Genomic DNA, 18,171 nt, shown 5'->3' with positions numbered 1-18,171 from the left:
GGACCAATCCTCCATGAATCTATCCAGTTCCCTTTTGAACCTCATTATAATATAGTTTAGCTCAACTGGAGGAGTATTTGGGTTTGAAGGAGGCAAACCTGAGATCGACCCCTGCCCTAAAGTTCTAAGTGGGCAGCCTGGCTAGCCTGGCCCTTGTCCCAAACCTTTGTCTGAGGATTTCAGAACACTTTGCACATGTGAAGTAGTGAATGCTGGCAGTGTGTCGATTGGTGACGTGAGCAAGATTACCTCCCGTTATCCAGAGGAGCAACCGAAGGTTCCCACTCCCCTCCACTTCCTGCTGATATCACATCCCAGGAAAGAGCATTTATGAGTGGGAGGAAAGCCTGCCCACCAACTCTTCCCTGCACAGAGATGCGCACCCCCTGCCCTCATGATCAGCCAACATCCCCGCAGGTACCCAGCTCAATGCTGCTTTAAATCATACTACATTCTGATAAGCATTTGTGAGCCTTTAAAATGATAATTGCACAGCATGGGGCATAGCATAGCGGTGGCCATATGAATATTCAGGAGCTGGGGACCCAGCAATGTTACTATGTCCAAAGGGAAACCAGGGGCACATCTCTGATTGCAGCCTCAGCAGGAACTAAAGAGCTGTCTCCTCCCAAGGATATGGGAGGAAATAGTATTGTACAGTCATTGTGTTCTTGATCCCCATCTTCCCCTTAGTGCTGCCTGATCTCCTCATTAGCCTTGTTACTCCCAGAGATTGAGGTGCAGAGAGGCAAAGACCCAACAAAGCAATATCAGCTGAGGTTCATCCATAGAGGATGCAAAGATGTACTGAGTGAATAGGAAGGGATAGACTGCTCTGCTCTATGACCTGCCAAATGCAACCCAAACCCATTCCTACAGCAGCTCCACTGGGCAGGGTGTTGTGGTTACTATTATGACTGGCTGTCTGGCCTCCTGGATCCTATTAGAAGGAATTAAAAGGCCGGTTGCCTTGTAAGCCCAGAGTAACTCTGCAGGCTTCAGGGGAGCAGATCCAGGTTTACACTGGTGCAAACAAAAATCAGAACGTGTGGCTCAGCTGAGGTGGGCAGCAAGAGTCAGGCAGAGAACCCAGGACCTTCAGTCCTACACAAACATCTGCCCTTTATGGGTAGCAGGGAAACTCAAGGTGAGAGAGAACAGTGAAAGCCACCCAGAAAGCACTGAGTGTAGCATGTTCAGCATGGGGCAGCTGTTCCTGCTGCTGCTGCTAACTTTGCCAAGGCTGTTCTCAAGGGCTATGTGCAACTCTGACATCCACCAAGAAAAGGTGCCATGAAATCAATTATCCTAAACTCTGCAAGGAGAGCCCTCGGGGAGGCTGTAGTCAAGCAGCAGGATTACCAAGGGGGGCAGTCATGCACCACTGCTGGCCTGGACACTTGGAGAATATATTTTAAAGATCGTTTAATTAGCATGATATATGTCACCTCCCATTGATCGGGACCCCAGTGTTGCAGGAATCTATCACAGGGAAAACAGACAGTATTGATTGCTTTGAACCTCTTGCTGGAATAACTGACTTGTGCTATGTTTAATAAGCAAATAGCTTTGCTGTAAATATAACCAGAGAAGATGCTGGGACAGGGCAGAGTGGCTTGTGGGCCTTGCTGTGCAAAAGGCATGCTGTTCTGAGAAACTCTTCTTTTGAGGCTGAACCACTGGCCACAGAAGGGAGTTAGGCCAGGGGGACAAATTGCTTTCGCCAGGCCCGTGTGGAAACTGGGTCCCTGAAGGTCAGGCTAACACTGCAAATGCCAGCAGCGCAAAGGCCAGGGAAGCTGCTGTCATGGACAGCGTGAGCTGAAATGTCATCTGACACACTAGCTGTGCCCTAGTCCCAGTGATGTCTCGGACAAATGGCACGGCCAGGGATACGATTTAGTCAGGCTGCTCTGTGCAGAGTGACTTTTACTGGTACATTCTCAAGATAAAAGCCAGGGGTTTGTGGCAGGGAGAATTTCAATGACACAAAGGGGAGTAAAGTGTCGAACTGCCACTGAAAGTCAGTGCCAGTTGGGTGCCCAGTTCCCTTTACTTTCAATGGAAGTTGGGTGCCTAACTGCCCTTTGGACTTCTCCACTTGGATCATTTTTGTTTAAACATCCCTGAGCCAACTAACCTCTGGCTAATAAAACTGTTTTACTTCTCGCCCTGTGTGTGGCCTGCCTGCTTTTTTGCATGTCATTGGACTGCAAACAACAAAACTCGGCCTGCCCAGCTTCATTGCCATGTTTTTAGCCCCTTTCACTGTCTGGTTCTCAGGCACTCAAGCAATGTTCTTGTGTTTGGACTTCTGGCAATGCAAGGCAATGTATACATTCCAATAGATGGGGCAGAATCATTGGCATTCTCTGACAGCAACGTGTCACTCAGGTCACTACAAAGCAGAAACAGAGAGCGACATCTATTTGTATGTACTACTGTTCCAGGATCTAGTTCTCCATTGTCTGGCCTGAATCTCCTGTGAACATTTAGACCAACGCAAAAGGAGTTCAGAGGGGGTGTAATGTGCCGTTGTCATGCTTTCCTGAGACACACTGGATCCAGAGACAGAGCATGAAACCTTGATCTTTGGAGAGCAGGGTCCTACTCTTAACCTGCTTTGAGACTTTGTTTCCTCTTTTATTTTTCTTTGGTATTTGGAGTAGGAACTGTCTTTAACCAGTTTGTACAATTCCTGCCACCATAGGTTCCAGATGCCAGTTAGGGCCTTTAGAGGATACATCAATACAAATAATAATTTTACATCTATTTTACACATTTGTGAATGACGACAAAGGGCAAGGCAGTGGAAAATCAGAACCTCAGTGAATTTAATAGGAGATGAGAGTGATTACATCCCTGGAGAAATCCAGCACCTTGCAGGATCAGGCCATCAGGCTAATTCCCTGCTGACTTTCTGAATCCATCCCACTGCCTGTAAGTTGACCAGATCCCAACAGTTAAAGGTTTGATGCCATGAACCCAACCACATTTGAGGAGATAAGAAAGTGACCAAGGATGAAATTTCCTGCCTTAAGGAAGATAGCAGCATGTGTTCAGTCTTCACAGGACTGTTTTTCCCCCTGGGGTTGTAATACAAATTAGTGAAACAAATGAAAGCAAAAAGCTTTATAGGACAAGGATGGAGCAGGCAATTAGCTTGTACTCTCAAAACATTATTCACTAATTGTGCAAAGAGTTGTGTACAAAAATTGGACTAATCAAATAGATTTAATTTCATTCTGGGAAAGGAGTGAGTGGCAAAAGAAGAGGCAGAATGCTGCTGAAGTGCTCATAAGCTCCTCATGTACCTCAACTCTTTCCCGTAATAAATACTTCTCGGCAAATGTGAAATTGTATCTATGACATCAGGGATTGCACTCCACATGAATTACCTATGATTGTACAAGTGCCTGCTTTCCAGGGGGATGTACCCAAAGCCCATTATTATTATTATTGTTATCATAGCCAGAGTGCCATGGATGTACAGATAGCTTCACATGTAAAAGACAAGGTCTCTGGCTTGAGACTAGGGGTACATAAAGGCTCTGGTCTCTTCTCCTAGAGTGCAATAACTCTAGCAAAATCAGTACCCATAGCTCAGCAATGGTATAGCTGCAGTGTGTGGAAGCCAGTAGTGTAAGGAGCCCCGGTGCTTCTGTGGCTGTGATTTACAATAGCAGCACACCAGGTCCACTGCACATCAGGACTGAAACCCAGTTCAGCCTCCTCCACCCCCAGGTTGCACACCACCCCCAAAAAATATATTGTAGTTGAGCTTCAACCTATGCTATGCCTGTGTATGATCCAGATGAGCAAAGGAAACTGAGCTAGATGTTCGTCATAGTGCTTAACGCAAGGCTGGAAGATGCTCAGATGCGATCATAGTAGATTAGGGTTGGAAGAGACCTCAGGTGGTCATCTAGTCCAACCCCTGCTCAAAGCAGGACCAACACCAGCTGGATCATCCCAGCCAGGGCTATGATAATGAAGACAGAATAAGAACCTGAATAATAATAATAATAAATAATAATAATAATACCTGCCTCTCACATTAGCCACTATCACAGAAAGGTTTGTTTGAGGCTGGAAGGAGATAACAGTCCCATCCCTAATACACAAACACTTTTGCTTAGATTGGAAGCGGTTCCACACAGGGACCGTCTTTGTTGTGCCTCTGTAGAGCTCAACACAGTAGTGACCGTGTGAAACCCTGCATGGATTCTCTCAGGGGAGACTGTCTCTTAGGTGGTTCCAGAGGTCTTGTCAAGAAGTGGAAGGGGACTTATCTAAGATTTTACAGGCCTGGCTAGTGTTCCCAGTAAGGAGAGATGGCCCAAGCTCATCCCACCCTACAGCCACCAACCCTCAGTTTCCATCCACCTCCATTGTGTGCAGGCATTGGCATTTATCCATTAAGGGCCTGAGCCAAAGCCTGTCTTTAAAAAAAAAAAAAAAAAAAAAAAAAAAAAAAAAAAAAAGTCTTCCATTGACTTCAATGAGCTCCAGATGAGACCATGAGAGGACTACTGCTGTAACTGGACCTTATTTGTCAGGCTCTCCAGTTCTATCCTTTGTTCTAAATACTCAGGAGTCTGTGGCTGTCAGGATTTAAAGGACAACATCCCATGTGTTAGAAGGGAGCTCACACTCTGCACTCTCTGACCTGCTCCATTAGCAGTGAAAGATCAGGGCTGCGTATTCTTCCAAAAGCCACCCCCGTCTCCCTTCAAACAGCCAGGCTGAGTCCTGGTATCCAACACATCAGCACTTTTAGCCACAAATTAGCTGGCTGCTGCATCTGAGACCACATCAATATTTCTCCTCAATTTGTAGTAATCCTCCCTAAGCTTCAACATAACTGCTCACGCGACTGCCGAGGAAATAACAGATCAATCCCAGCTACAGCAAAAACAAAGTGGTGAAAGAAGCAGAGACACCACTGGGCAGTGTGTATGCACACACGTGCAATACCCACATCATCAGACTAGTCTGCACTGGGAGTCTCACACTTGCCCTCATACATTTGCACTCAGATGCGCACGGCTCACACATCTGAACGTTCTCCCATTGGCACAACCATATGTGCTCACATTAGAAAATCCACACAAGAATCTCTGTAGCAAATACACTAAACAAGCCCTGGTCTGCACTAAAAAGTTTAGCAGCTTAGCTGTGTCTGTTAGGAGGGTGGGGAGAGAACACAGAACACAGGCCTAACTCAGCTATGCCAGCAAAGACCTTTTACTGGCAGAGCTTATTCTGGGAACTGGTATAGGCCTGATTTGCTGGTGTAAGTCACCTCTCCACTGGAAGGAGGGGAAGGTGGTGTTCTGGTATACCTATACTGGCAAACCCTTTTAAATAAAGACAAGGGGTAAAACCTCCCTGCTTCGCAATGGTGCCCCGACCAGTGAATTCACATTCCAGCCTGGCCTCACTCCCATGGCAGCCCCAGGACTTTCTTTTTCCAGGGGCAGTGAGTACTGTTCCTTTTATCAATTAAGGATCCCTTGCCACCTTGCTCCCTGGATTGAATTAACCTGCTACAATGGATAAAGTAGGGTGACCAGATAGCAAGTGTGAAAAATCGGGACAGGGAGTGGGGGGTAATAGAAGCCCATATAAAATAGAGCCCCAAATATCTGGACTGTCCCTATAAAATCGGGACATCTGGTCGCCCTAGGATAAAGTGTTAGAAGTGCCCACCTCTTTAACCCGCTCCACACATACCCCTTCATTACTCCTCTATTGTAGATAACAGGTGCTATGTGCTGGGTTCCAGGAAGCTCCTTAAAATTGACACACCAAGACTCAGTAATGGCTGAGTATATAATAAGTATGAGCTTGATTAAGCACGTGTCCATTGCATGCACTGGCATTCCCATGCAAACCTGAGGATTCGTTCAATCGTGGGAGAATTTCACCCTAAACTCCCAAAGTCCTGTCCCAGCAAGCACTGGGCTCTGTGTAAAACTGGAATAGACTCTCCAGGCCAGTCTTTTCTGGGGTTATTCTGAAGTCTTAGTAAGGTATTTAGAGGTGATGCCCAGTTATATGCAAGCAGCTCCAGTTAATCCTCATTAAAGGGCATGCTACATTAACAGAACAGAATCCCCACCAAGTATGAGCAATAGCGTCGTAGCCAAGACAAAGAAAGCTGCCCATTATGGGTACTTCCCCACCTTTAACATGAGCCCCACTCGTTCCTGGTTGAAATCCCCACTGACATTAAAAAGGGATGAGTTTGTTAGACAGTATCCCTCTTATAATAAAGATATAAGTGTTACTTGCTGGATGTGTCTCTCTGCTGTCAAATTGCAGCATTGCTGAAACAAAAACACCCCACAACAAGGCAGTTCCAGAAACTAGGCTGGAGACTTAGCTAATGGGACAGAATTCAGAGGGGAACTCCCAAGCTTCCCAATCCTTGGCTTGCTGCCACAGCAGGGAGAAGAACTGCTTGGACATCGATTCTGGCTACTAGCAGGTAGGCAAAAATGAAATCCCATGATGCCTTCAGGAAGTACATGCAGAGATTGAATGCAAGAGCTCCCCAAAGTCGATGGAGAGCCAGAGTGTATGGGGGCAAAGGAAACATCAGTCTGTGCCCATCTGACGCCATCTGTGAAATGCTGCTAACCTGCAATAAAAATGGCTAAGAAGACATATGTACAGCATAGAGGAGAAAGCATAGGCAGGGGTAAAAAGTGTCCCTACCAAGGGTTTCCTCTCAGCACCGACTGGCAATCTCACTTGTTTGCCACTTTGAGTTGTAAGGAAACTTTCTTTCTCCTTTGTGCATGTCATGCTGGTGAGACGGGCCGCACTGCATGCTCTGGAGACTAGTCCTCTGCAGAGAGCAAGTCTAACCACAGCAATGGTACAGCAAGCTTCTGCAATTTGGGAGCTAAACCCTGCTCCAGGAAGACCACACCTAGGGGGTAGGGAAGAACTTCATGAACATGGCCAGACTCCTTAACAGCACCAATGATAATGGATGGGTTTGAGATATGGTTACCTGTCCCCTAAAGAACAGACTCTATCATGCTCTTTTCACATAGGCCAACAGACAGGTACCATGTGGTCATCACAGACCCATACTGGATTCACAATGGCAGCCTTATTTCTGTTTCAAGATTGTGATGGGTACTTGCCAATATAAGCAAGAAGTCATGGGGTAAAAATCCCAAGAGCGCATTAAGAGCCTAAATCCCATTCTCACAAGTGACTTGGGCACATAGGGACAGATTTTCAGAGGTACTCAGGCACTAAGAGATTCAGATAGGTGCCTAGTGGGATTCTCAAAAGTACCTAAGTACCATTTATTTCAGAAAGGAAGAGAAAGAAATGTACGAAAAAAGGTAAACCAAACATTCCATGCCAATGCAGATCTGGCATTTCATTTGTTTGAAAGTCTAACTTTTTGGAATTACATTGTAACTTTAGTCTGTTGCTCAGGGTAAATCAGAGGGCAATTCTTGCGCTATTTCTGTCTCCTAAATTGGAGCCTTATGGGAAAGTTAGACACCTCAACTTACATGGTGACTAATCTTTAAACCAATTGACAGCTTCAAATCTAGTTTCCAGGTGACCTACAGGGATGTGTAAAAATGGTGATGTGTTTAGAGAGCAATTACATTTAACTCCAGGTAGTTAATTACATGCTTATTAGACCTGGTTTGTACAATAATTCTGTGCACTTTACAATTCCTTTAAAACGAATCCATCCACGAATCCATGTAGAAATTTAAGCTGCTCAGGTGCAGCTGGGTGGACAAAAATCCTCATGATGTTTTTTTTTAAAAAAAAATAATTGTGTTCTCTGAATGTCATGTCTCCGCTTTTGTCTGTTTCCAGTGGACAGAACTGAAAGCAAAGCAGCTGACCAGGCTTGGTTGCTTTTGACCTCCAAGACCAAAGTCACCTGGAAGAAAATTTGAGAAGTTGTTGGGTCACAGGTGGGATGAAGAAAAGTGAAAGAAAAAAAAAATCTACCCTTGAATTTCACATCTGCTGTCTCATCTTTGGTACAGATCACCCACTAGCGTGCATCTCTGTAGCTCCATGGATCTGGCCTGTTATCTGTCACTATGTCATTATTTGTATTACAGTAACACCTACGTGCCCCACAGAGAACAGCCCCATTGTGCTAGGTGCTATACAAACCCAGAGTAAGAGGCCCAGTCCTGAAGAGTCTACGAGACAAAGGGTGAGAAAAAACACAGTATCGTCCCCAGTTTACAGAGGCTCAACTGTGGCAGAGAGATGAAGCATCAGATGCTCATGCAACTACTTTCCGTGAGAACCATGGGAGGCAATGAGTGTCTGATATCTTTTAAAAGCCTAAGTCACTTGACCAAGGTTCACACAGCAAGTCTCTGGCAGAGCTGAAGAGAACCCAGGCTTCATACATACACAAACCCATGTAAAGCACCCATAAAAGCAAAGCTATTACCAAGTTTGTGCAGCCCCTGTGCAAGTCTCTGGTTGTGTTTAGCCCTGTTATTTTCTCCTGCGTCTCTTTTTGACAGGGCTGATGACATTTACGTTTCCTGAAAGCTTCGATAAAAGCCACTTTAGCTGAAATCATCTCAATCTATTTTCCAGTCAAACATAAAATAAATAAATAAAGACAACCGTCAGATCAAAATGAAGGCCTGGCTGGCTCTGACAGCCTGTCAGACACATGGCCCTGCCGGATGGTACCTTTGTTTTGGAATCCAAGGACAAAAGGGCGCTAAACGGTTTGAAAGGAACAAAGTGGCTGAAAAACAGACTGTTAGCAGTTCAGCATTGGTAGCAATGGTCCAGGCATGGCATAAAGACAGATATTAGACCTATGGCTGCAGTATGAGTGAGGGGTGCAATTCCCATCTGTGTACACATACCAGCATGAGACCTAGCGTGAGCCTAATATAGCAGCGTAGCTGTGACAGTACCTAGCTGAAAACAGTGAGTGTTTTACTCTGCATGGCTCTGCCGTGCTACTGTAGTTACATGATTTCTACTCATGCTAGCACAAGTATGTGTACATGAGCACATGAATCACAGCCTTTGATGGCTGGCTATAGCATTGGCTTCAGGATTAAGGCACAGGCATGGAACAGTCTGGATTCGTTTCCCAGCTCTGCACAAACGGTGTGAGACCTTGGGCAAATATTTAATGTGGGGTTCAGTTTCCTAACTGTAAAATGGGGATGACAATATTTACCAACCTTTCTTGGTCTTTATTTTGATAGCAAGCTCTCCGGGCCAGGGACTGTCTCTTGCTAGGTGTGTGAACGTTACCTAGCACAATACCGCCTAGCACAAAGCCTCTGGGTGTTACTGTAATAGAACGATTCAGGATCAGAAGGGAATTTCCCCCAGGTGAGAAGGTAAGGGCCCTTGTGGGGGGGGTTTTGGGGGGGGGATAAATGGGGGGATTGCCTTCCTCAGAAGCCTAGGGTAAAGGCCACTGGCTAGGATCACCAGGGTATAGTTCACAAAAGCAAGCCTTCCGTAGTGGGTTCCTTTGTATCAGCTTGCTACCCCTCACTCTAAGGGAACATTGCTTCTGTTCACTCTCCCTCATGCTCATTTTCCTCCCCACTTTCCACAGTGCCTTTAAATTCAGTTAGCTTCCAGGAAACAAGAGCTACTGTTAGGAGCTTTCTGTTTTTGAAAGCGAACTCCCACTTGTTTCAGAATTATTCCTTAACAGCATCAGGACAGTGGATGTCATTTTTGCCTCATGCCTGGGGGCTGCCAGTCACCTGTTTCACATGTTAAAATAATGCTGAGCATTTAAAAATAGGGGAAAGAAGGAAGCTCTCTTTAGAATGTGAGAGGGAGAAATGGAATAGCGACTAGTGATCAAGGCAAGTGGAACCATTTAGCTAGAAAGAACTGAAGGATCTGCTCCTCTCATCTGTGCAATAGACACTCTCACTCACTGGGAAGCCAGCCACTCCACCACCTACAGTTTAAGTCAAGACTAGATGTTTTGAATAGATCGTTTCGTTCAACCAGAAGTAGGGGGGGGAGGGAAAGAAGAGGGGGTATATGTTTTTCAGAAGCTGACAGCGTCTTTTTTTTTTTTTTTTTTTTTAAATAAGGGAGATATACCTATGTCCTAGAACTGGAAGGGACCCTGAAGTGTCTTCAAGTCCAGCCCCCTGCCTTCACTAGCAGGACCAAATACTGATTTTGCCCCAGATCCCCAAATGGCCCCCTCAAAGACTGAACTTACAACCCTGGGTTTAGCAGGCCAGTGCTCAAACCACTGAGCTATCCCTTCCCCTCAGCCTTTGTGTGGAATGTTTGACCCTAAACAGGGGCTCTGGCACCACTTTGCCTCCCAAGTGCATTTAGTGAGGGTAAAACATGCAGTCAGAGAGGAAAAAAATTGCCTCAAATTTTCCAGTAAAAGTACATCCCTAGTGAGAACCTCACTATGGTGAGGTGGACTGAATGCAGAGAGCAATCTAACACTGCCGCGAGAGAGAGCCAATGAGGAGCTGCGGAGACAGGTCAGCTCATAGTGCATCCGTAGGAGCTTCATGTTGCCAAAATAAGCTGCTTCATCCCTTGGAGTGCAAATAGCAAGACGTGGCTCAAGACATTGGAGGGTCTGTCTACACAGCACCCTGGGGGGATTGTTAGGCAGACACACCCATGCTAGCATAGCATAGATAAAGATAGCAGTGAAGACATTGTGGCACAGGCAAGCAATGCAAGTACGTACCTAGAGTAGAGTCCTCAGCGGGTCTTTACAACCTGCAATGCAGCTTGTGTCACTGCACCTACATGGTTATTTTTAGCAAAGGTGCGTCTATCGAAGTTGCAATCACACCACAGATTGCAGCGTAGATGCATCCTGAATGCTGGATTGGGGACTGTACATTTAAAGGGTTGACAAAGTCCAGACATTACACTGGGAAGATCTTGCTATACTCCACTAGCTAGAGCCGGACACCAATAAAGCAGAGCTCTTGCAAGCACCATAAGTGCTGAGTGATCACAGATCACCACACTAGGTACCCAGCAGTACTCAGTGGGCCTGATTCTCCTGCACAGTATGCAGTCATTTGCCAGTGCAATGGAAATGCAAAGCAGATGTAACATGCTACCAAGCCAGAATGGTGACAATTCATATTCACTTGGTATGGATGTGAATGACTGCACAAAGTGGCCCTGGGACTCTCAGGGCAGCATTGCATGCATGACTGCCATCCAAAACTCAATAAGCCACTATCATGGGATTCATTTATATTTCATGTCATTTGGAGCCCTTACGCATAAAGAATCCTCAGCGGGCTAACCCTAACCTAGGTTCTTACCCATTCCACTCACTGCGGTATTTCAGGTCCTTATTTAATGTTTTATGCCAAATCTTACACAGCCTTACTCATGCAATTCTTTGGCAATTTGCCCAGTTCAGGACTGCAGAGAGGAAGTCTAGATTTTAGCCCAGCAGAAGCTTCAGAATCTCATTTCAGTCAAGTTATAAAAACCAGAAACCCTGCCGTCCCTTCTCTCATTACTCAACAAAACTCCCACTGAGCTCACTTCACCAGGCCAAACCCTGAGCTCCCTGCGGTTGGCTCTTACTCCAGTGTAACACCCACTGAGGTGATGGGACAAATAAGGCACATGTGCAAACTCTATAGCTAGTCAGAAGTTCTGTTTACTTCCACACACCCCCACATTCCCCTGCCCCAACCCAGAAATGCTGGTTTGTTGTGAAGGGTTCTCAGGTCCAGAGTGCAATTTCTGGTCAAAACCAAAGTCCAGCAAATAGCTTGGTGATTAGAGCACTCATCTGGGATGTGGGAGATCTGGAGTGTGTATCTGTATATGTTCCAATGTAGAACAAAGACATTCAAAACCTCAGCCCCCACTCCTCCCCACAAAAAAAAAAAAAAATACATTGTTTCCATCCAGCCTTATCAAACTCCTTATTGATCATGCCTATGTAACCCACACACTTCTTGGGTGTGGTGTTTGGTCCCATCTAGTGGCACCGAGACCACTTAAAGAGAGTTTAACGAGTCTGCTCTACAGCCTTAGCTAACAGCCATACAGCTTTTAGCTCATGCAGTAGACATTCACATATTTAGCTCCAGAGGTCCCAGGTTCAATCCTGCCCGCTAACAAGTGGGGGTCTGACGGTGTTACAAGTGGACAGAACCCCACACCCAAGAGGTGTGCGGCTTATACCTGTGCTGCATGGATTTCCACCCAGCCCTTGAGCAAGACCCCGAAGTCCTGTCCCAGCATAACCTGGGCTCAATGGGACACCTGGGACGGATTCTCGGAGGTATGTCTCTCTACTTTGTTCACTACAAAATCCTGGTGAGGCACAGATACCTTCAACAGCAATCATGTGAGTAGCCACTATTATGCTAGCACTTGGAAAGCAAGAGATGATTATTAAATAGTTGCCCATAAATGATGAATTTTTTCTTCAAGACAGACTCAAAGAATGATGCCCTGCAGCCTCAACAGCAGAACATTACTGAAACCAGATCCTTAGCATCTTCCTCATTGGCTACAAATCTGTGGTTTGGAGAGCACCCTAAAAGGCTGAAATTGCAGTACCGGTTTAGCAGTAAAAGCCCTTGCCATCTGTTCGAGTGTGTAATAGCTGCCTCGAAGCGCCGTGCATTAGAAGAAAGCAGCAGCACACCTGGGTACCTGGTACCCTGCTGTAGATGAAACACAGCAACACACAATACTTCTGCTAAGGAATCAAAGAGGCGATTGAAAATCTAGGTCACACACAAACAACTCTGTGGTGTTTGTTAGAGAAGGCACAATGGACTATGCAAGAAGCCTGCTGAATTTGAATGCAAGATGTACCACATATGTTCTATTTCAAGCCCCTTTCAGCTGACAAATTGCTTGTGCCCAGTGATTTTCTGTATGCAAAGCGGCGCTGTGAGCAAATCAGAGCAAGCCCACAAAGATGTGCTCATGCAGGAAGGAAGAGATCGGGAGCAGAGGCCTTTCCTTCAGGGTTGCATGGCCCAAAAGCTAAGAGGAGCAAAGAGAGCAGATCTGTCCAAGAGACAGGTTAAAAAGAACCTGTAGCACTTTGGCTTGTGTAGCTGAAAAGCATATAAGAAGCATTTAATTGAAAGCAATTCACCCCACCCCATCATCCTGAATGATTTAACCCTTTTGGTCTCCGGAAGAGGTGGAGTCCCTAGTACTTTTACATCTTCAAGATACTGGTTGAGGGCTTTTCTTGATGACTTTTTCAAATTTTAGGGAGAGCTGACCTGACCACCATGACACTGTGCTGGTAAAGGGACAGATCCCAACAAGGTCTGGAGAAACTCAGCCAGGTCAGCTTNAGCATTTAATTGAAAGCAATTCACCCCACCCCATCATCCTGAATGATTTAACCCTTTTGGTCTCCGGAAGAGGTGGAGTCCCTAGTACTTTTACATCTTCAAGATACTGGTTGAGGGCTTTTCTTGATGACTTTTTCAAATTTTAGGGAGAGCTGACCTGACCACCATGACACTGTGCTGGTAAAGGGACAGATCCCAACAAGGTCTGGAGAAACTCAGCCAGGTCAGCTTGTCATTGCTCCCATCCTGGCTCACCACTTAGATTCCAGTACGTAGAAGTCACGGATGAATTTTAAGGCTTGTCAAAGTAGGGTGGAGAGAAGCACCTCAGTCTCAGCAATCAAACCCTACTTGCCATTCTGATGCCAAACTCCCCACTCAGCTCTGCCAATGTACTACAATCCCAGTTGGCAGAAGCCCCAGCCAGTTCTACTGAGGCACCTCACTAGGGTCCTGCAGCCCTCCCCGCTGCCCTGCTAGTCCAGCCCGCCACCTTCCCTCAGATCTGCTGATACACATTTAGCTAGGTACTTATGGCCCTATTATATCTACCATCATATATATCCATTGGTGTAGTTGGGGGAGGGGGGAGGAGGCAGGGAGGGGCATTGCCCCCAAAACTGCAAGCATCAGGCAGACATGGAATTTGCCCCCCTACACACACACACAGCCAGTTGGCCTGACTGGAGCTGCCCCACCCCCCAAATATAGACATCAAACTATGCCTACAAATGCATCCTCACAAGAACTCTGCGAGGCATGGGGGTGCTATTATCCTTATTGTACAGATGGGGAACTTGAGGCAGAGAGACTAAATGACTTGACTAAGGGCACACAGAAAAGTCAGTGACAGAAGAGAGTTAAAGGCAGGTATCCCATATTCCAGGCTAGCATCTCAGCCACTGGACCAGCCTTTCTACCCTGTTACACACTTTGCTATTCTATTTAGGGGCTTGGATTTTTAAACGGCAGTAGTTATACCAGTACAAACACTAAAGTGGATGCAGCTATACAAGTATAGTTGTATTACTTATTTCCCTCCCTATACTGGTCTAAATTGATTCCCATCTAAGAACCTTCATACTGGTATAACTGTATCCACGCAGGTGGGTTGTCCTGTTTAGGTGTGCTAAGACCAGGGCTGGTGCAACCATTTAGGCGGACTAGGCGGTTGCCTAGGGCGCCAAGATTTGGGGGCACCAAAAAGCGGCACCTCCAAATTTTTTTTTTAAATGGTTGAGCAGCCGCTGCTGCTAAGACAGAGAGGGAGTCTGAGCAGCCAGCGGTGTCCCCTGGGTCAGGGCGCCGCCGCGCCAGCCCAGGGCGTCCCCTGGGTCAGGGCGCCGCCGCACCAGCCCAGGGCGTCCCCTGGGTCAGGGCGCGGCCGCACCAGCCACGCGCTGCAGCCTGCGCGTAGCTCCATGGCGTCTAGAGACAAAAAGCAAGAAGATCTCACTACATGGTGACAACTCTTTAAACAAATTGACACTCAACAGTCCAGTGACTACAGGATAGTAAATATGGTGATCGTGTTAGAGACGCATTACATAATCCAGGTATAACTTACTCTATTAGACCTGGTTGTACAATAATTCTGTCACACTTACAATCCTTTAAAACGAATCCATCCACAAATCCATGTAGAAATTTAACTGCTCAGGTCAGGGTACAAACACCTCATGTATTTTTTTAAAAAAAATAATTGTGTTCTCTGAATGTCATTCTCCGCTTGTTCTGTTCGCCATGACAGAACTGAAAGCAAACAGCTGACCACGCTTGGTTGCTTTGACCTCCAAGACAAGTCACTGAAGAAATTAGAGTTGGTCACAGGTGGGATAAAAAAGAAAAAAAATCACCTTGAATGCAACATCTGCTCTCATCTTGTACAGATCACCCACTAGCGTGCATCTCGTAGTCTAGATCTGGCCTTTACTGCACTATGATCATTTATACAGTAATACTCCCCACAGAGAACAAGCCCATTGTGCTAAGTGCTATACAACCCAGAGAAAAGGCCCGTCCGAAGCGTCACGAGACAAAGGGAGAAAAAACACAGTATCGTCCCATTTACAATCAACTGTGGCAAGAGAAGAAGCATCAATGCTCATGCAACTACTTTCCGTAAAACCCACGAGCAATGAGTGTCGATACTCTTTAAAAGCAAGTCACTTGACCAAGGTTCACACAGCAAGTCTCTGGCAGAAGCTGAAAGAGAACCCAGGCTCATACATACACAAACCCATGTAAAGCACCCAAAAAGCAAAGCATTACCAAGTTTGTGCAGCCCCTGCTCAAGTCTCTGGTTTGTTAGCCCTGTTATTTCTCCTGCTCTCTTGACAGCGGCATACTTACGTTCCTGAAAGCTTCGATAAAACCACTTTACTGAAATATCTCAATCTATTTCCATTCAAACATAAATAAATAAATAAAGACAACCGTCAGACAAAATGAAGGCCTGCTGGCTCTGCACAGCCTGTCAGAACACAGGCCCTGCCGAGATGTACCTTGTTTGGATCCAAGGACAAAGGCGCAACAACGTTGAAAGGAACAAAGTGGCTGAAAACAGACGTTAGCAGTTCACATGGTACAATGGTCAGCATTGGCAAATAAGACAGATATAGACCTTATGGTGCAGTATAGTTGGTTGCAATTCCATCTGTGTACACATACCAGCATGAGACCTAGCGTGAGCATAAGCAGCGTAGCTGTACAGTATATCTGAAACACCTGAGTGTTTTACTCGCATGGCTCTGCGTGCTACTGTATGTTACATGATTTCTACTCATGCTAGCAAGATGTGTACATGAGCACATGATCCAGCTCTTATGGCTGCTTCACATTGCTCAGGATTAAGGCACAGCTTGAAAGTCTGGATTCGTTTCCCAGCTCTGCACAAACGTGAGACTTGGCAAATAGTAATGTGGGGTTCAGTTTCCTAACTGTAAATGGGATGACAATATTACCAACCTTTCTTGGTCTTTATTGATAGCAAGCTCTCGGCCAGGACTGTCTCTGCTAGGTGTGTGAACGTTACCTAGCACAATACGCTAGCACAAAGCCTTGGTTTACGTAATAGAACGATTCAGGACAAAGGAATTCTCCCCAGGGAGAAGGTAAGGGCCCTTGTGGGGGGTTTTGGGGGGGATAAATGGGGGGATTGCCTTCCTCAGAAGCGCTAGGGTAAAGGGCCTGGCTAGGAAACAGGGTAGTTCACAAAGCAAGCCTTCCGTAGATGGTTCTTTGTATCAGTGCTACACCACTCACCAAGGGAACATGCTTCTGTTCACTCCCCTTGCTATTTTCCTCCCCACTTTCCACTGCCTTTAAATTCAGTTAGCTTCCAGGAACAAGAGCTACTGTAGGAGCTCGTTTTTGAAAGCGAACTCCACTTGTTCAGAATTATTCCTTAACAGCATCAGGAAGTGGATGTCATTTTTGCCTCATGCCTGGGGCTGCCAGTCACCTTTACATGTAAAATAATGCTGAGCATTTAAAAATGGGGAAAGAAGGAATCTGTCTTAGAGTGAGAGGGAGAAATGAATAGCGACTAGTGATCAAGGCAATGGAACCATTTAGCTAGAAGAAGACTGAAGGACTGCTCTTCACTGTGCAATAGACACTCTCACTCACTGGGAAGCCCAGCACCACCACCTACATTAAGTCAAGACTAGATGTTTTGAAATAACGGTTTCGTTCAACCCGAAGTAGGGGGGGAGGGGGGAAGGGGGGAGTAAAATGTATTTTCAGAGCTGACAGCGTCTTTTTTTTTTTTTTTTTTTTAATAAGGGAGATATACTATGTCTAGAACGAAGGGACCCTGAATGTGCTTCAAGTCCAGCCCCTGCCTTCACTACAGGACAAATACTGATTTTGCCCCAGACCAAATGGCCCCTCAAGACTGAACTTAACACCTGGGTTACTCCATGCTCAAACCACTGAGCTATCCCTTCCCTCAGCCTTTGGTGGAATTTGACCCTAAACAGGGCTCTGCACATTTGCCCACATGCATTAGTGAGGGTAAAACATCAGTCAGAGAGGAAAAAATTGCCTCAAATTTTCCAGTAAAAGTACATCCCGTGGAGAACCACTATGGTGAGGTGGACTGAATGCGAGAGCAATCTAACACTGGCGGAGAGAGAGCCAAGAGGAGCGCGCGAGACATGCAGCCATAGGCATCGTAGAGCTCATTTTGCCAAAATAAGCGCTTCCATCTGGAGTGCAAATAGCAGACGTGTGCAAACATTGGAGGGTCTTCTACACAGCAACCCTGGGGGGATTGTTAGGCAGACACAACCATGCTAGCATAGCATAATAAAGATAGCAGTGAACCATTGGCACAGGCAACGAATGCATACGTACCTAGTAGAGTCCTCAGCGGGTCTACAACCTGCAATGCAGCTTTGTCACCGCATACAGGTTATTTTAGCAAAGGTTCGTCTATCGAAGTTGCAATCAACCACGATTGCAGCGTAGATGCATCTGAATGCTGGATTGGGACTGTCATTTTAAAGGGTTGACAAAGTCCAGATTACATGGGAAGATTCTTGCTATACTCCACAGTAGAGCCGGACACCAATAAGCAAGCTCTTGCAAGCACCATAGTCTGAAGTGATCACAGATCACCACACTAGTACCAGCAGTACTCAGGGCCTGATTCTCTGCACAGTATGCATCATTTTGCAGTGCATGGATAAATGCCAAAGCAGATTAACTTACCAGCAGAATGTGACAATTCATATTCACTTGGTACATGGAGATGACTGCACAAAGTGGCCCTGGACCTCAGGCAGATTGCATGCATGACTGCCATCCAAAACTCAATAAG

This window comes from Chelonoidis abingdonii, chromosome 2 (genome assembly GCF_003597395.2).
Source record: "Chelonoidis abingdonii isolate Lonesome George chromosome 2, CheloAbing_2.0, whole genome shotgun sequence".
Classification (NCBI taxonomy): Eukaryota; Metazoa; Chordata; order Testudines; family Testudinidae; genus Chelonoidis; species Chelonoidis abingdonii.
The sequence above is the reverse complement of the archived record's forward strand: the minus strand, read 5'-3'. Positions refer to the sequence as shown.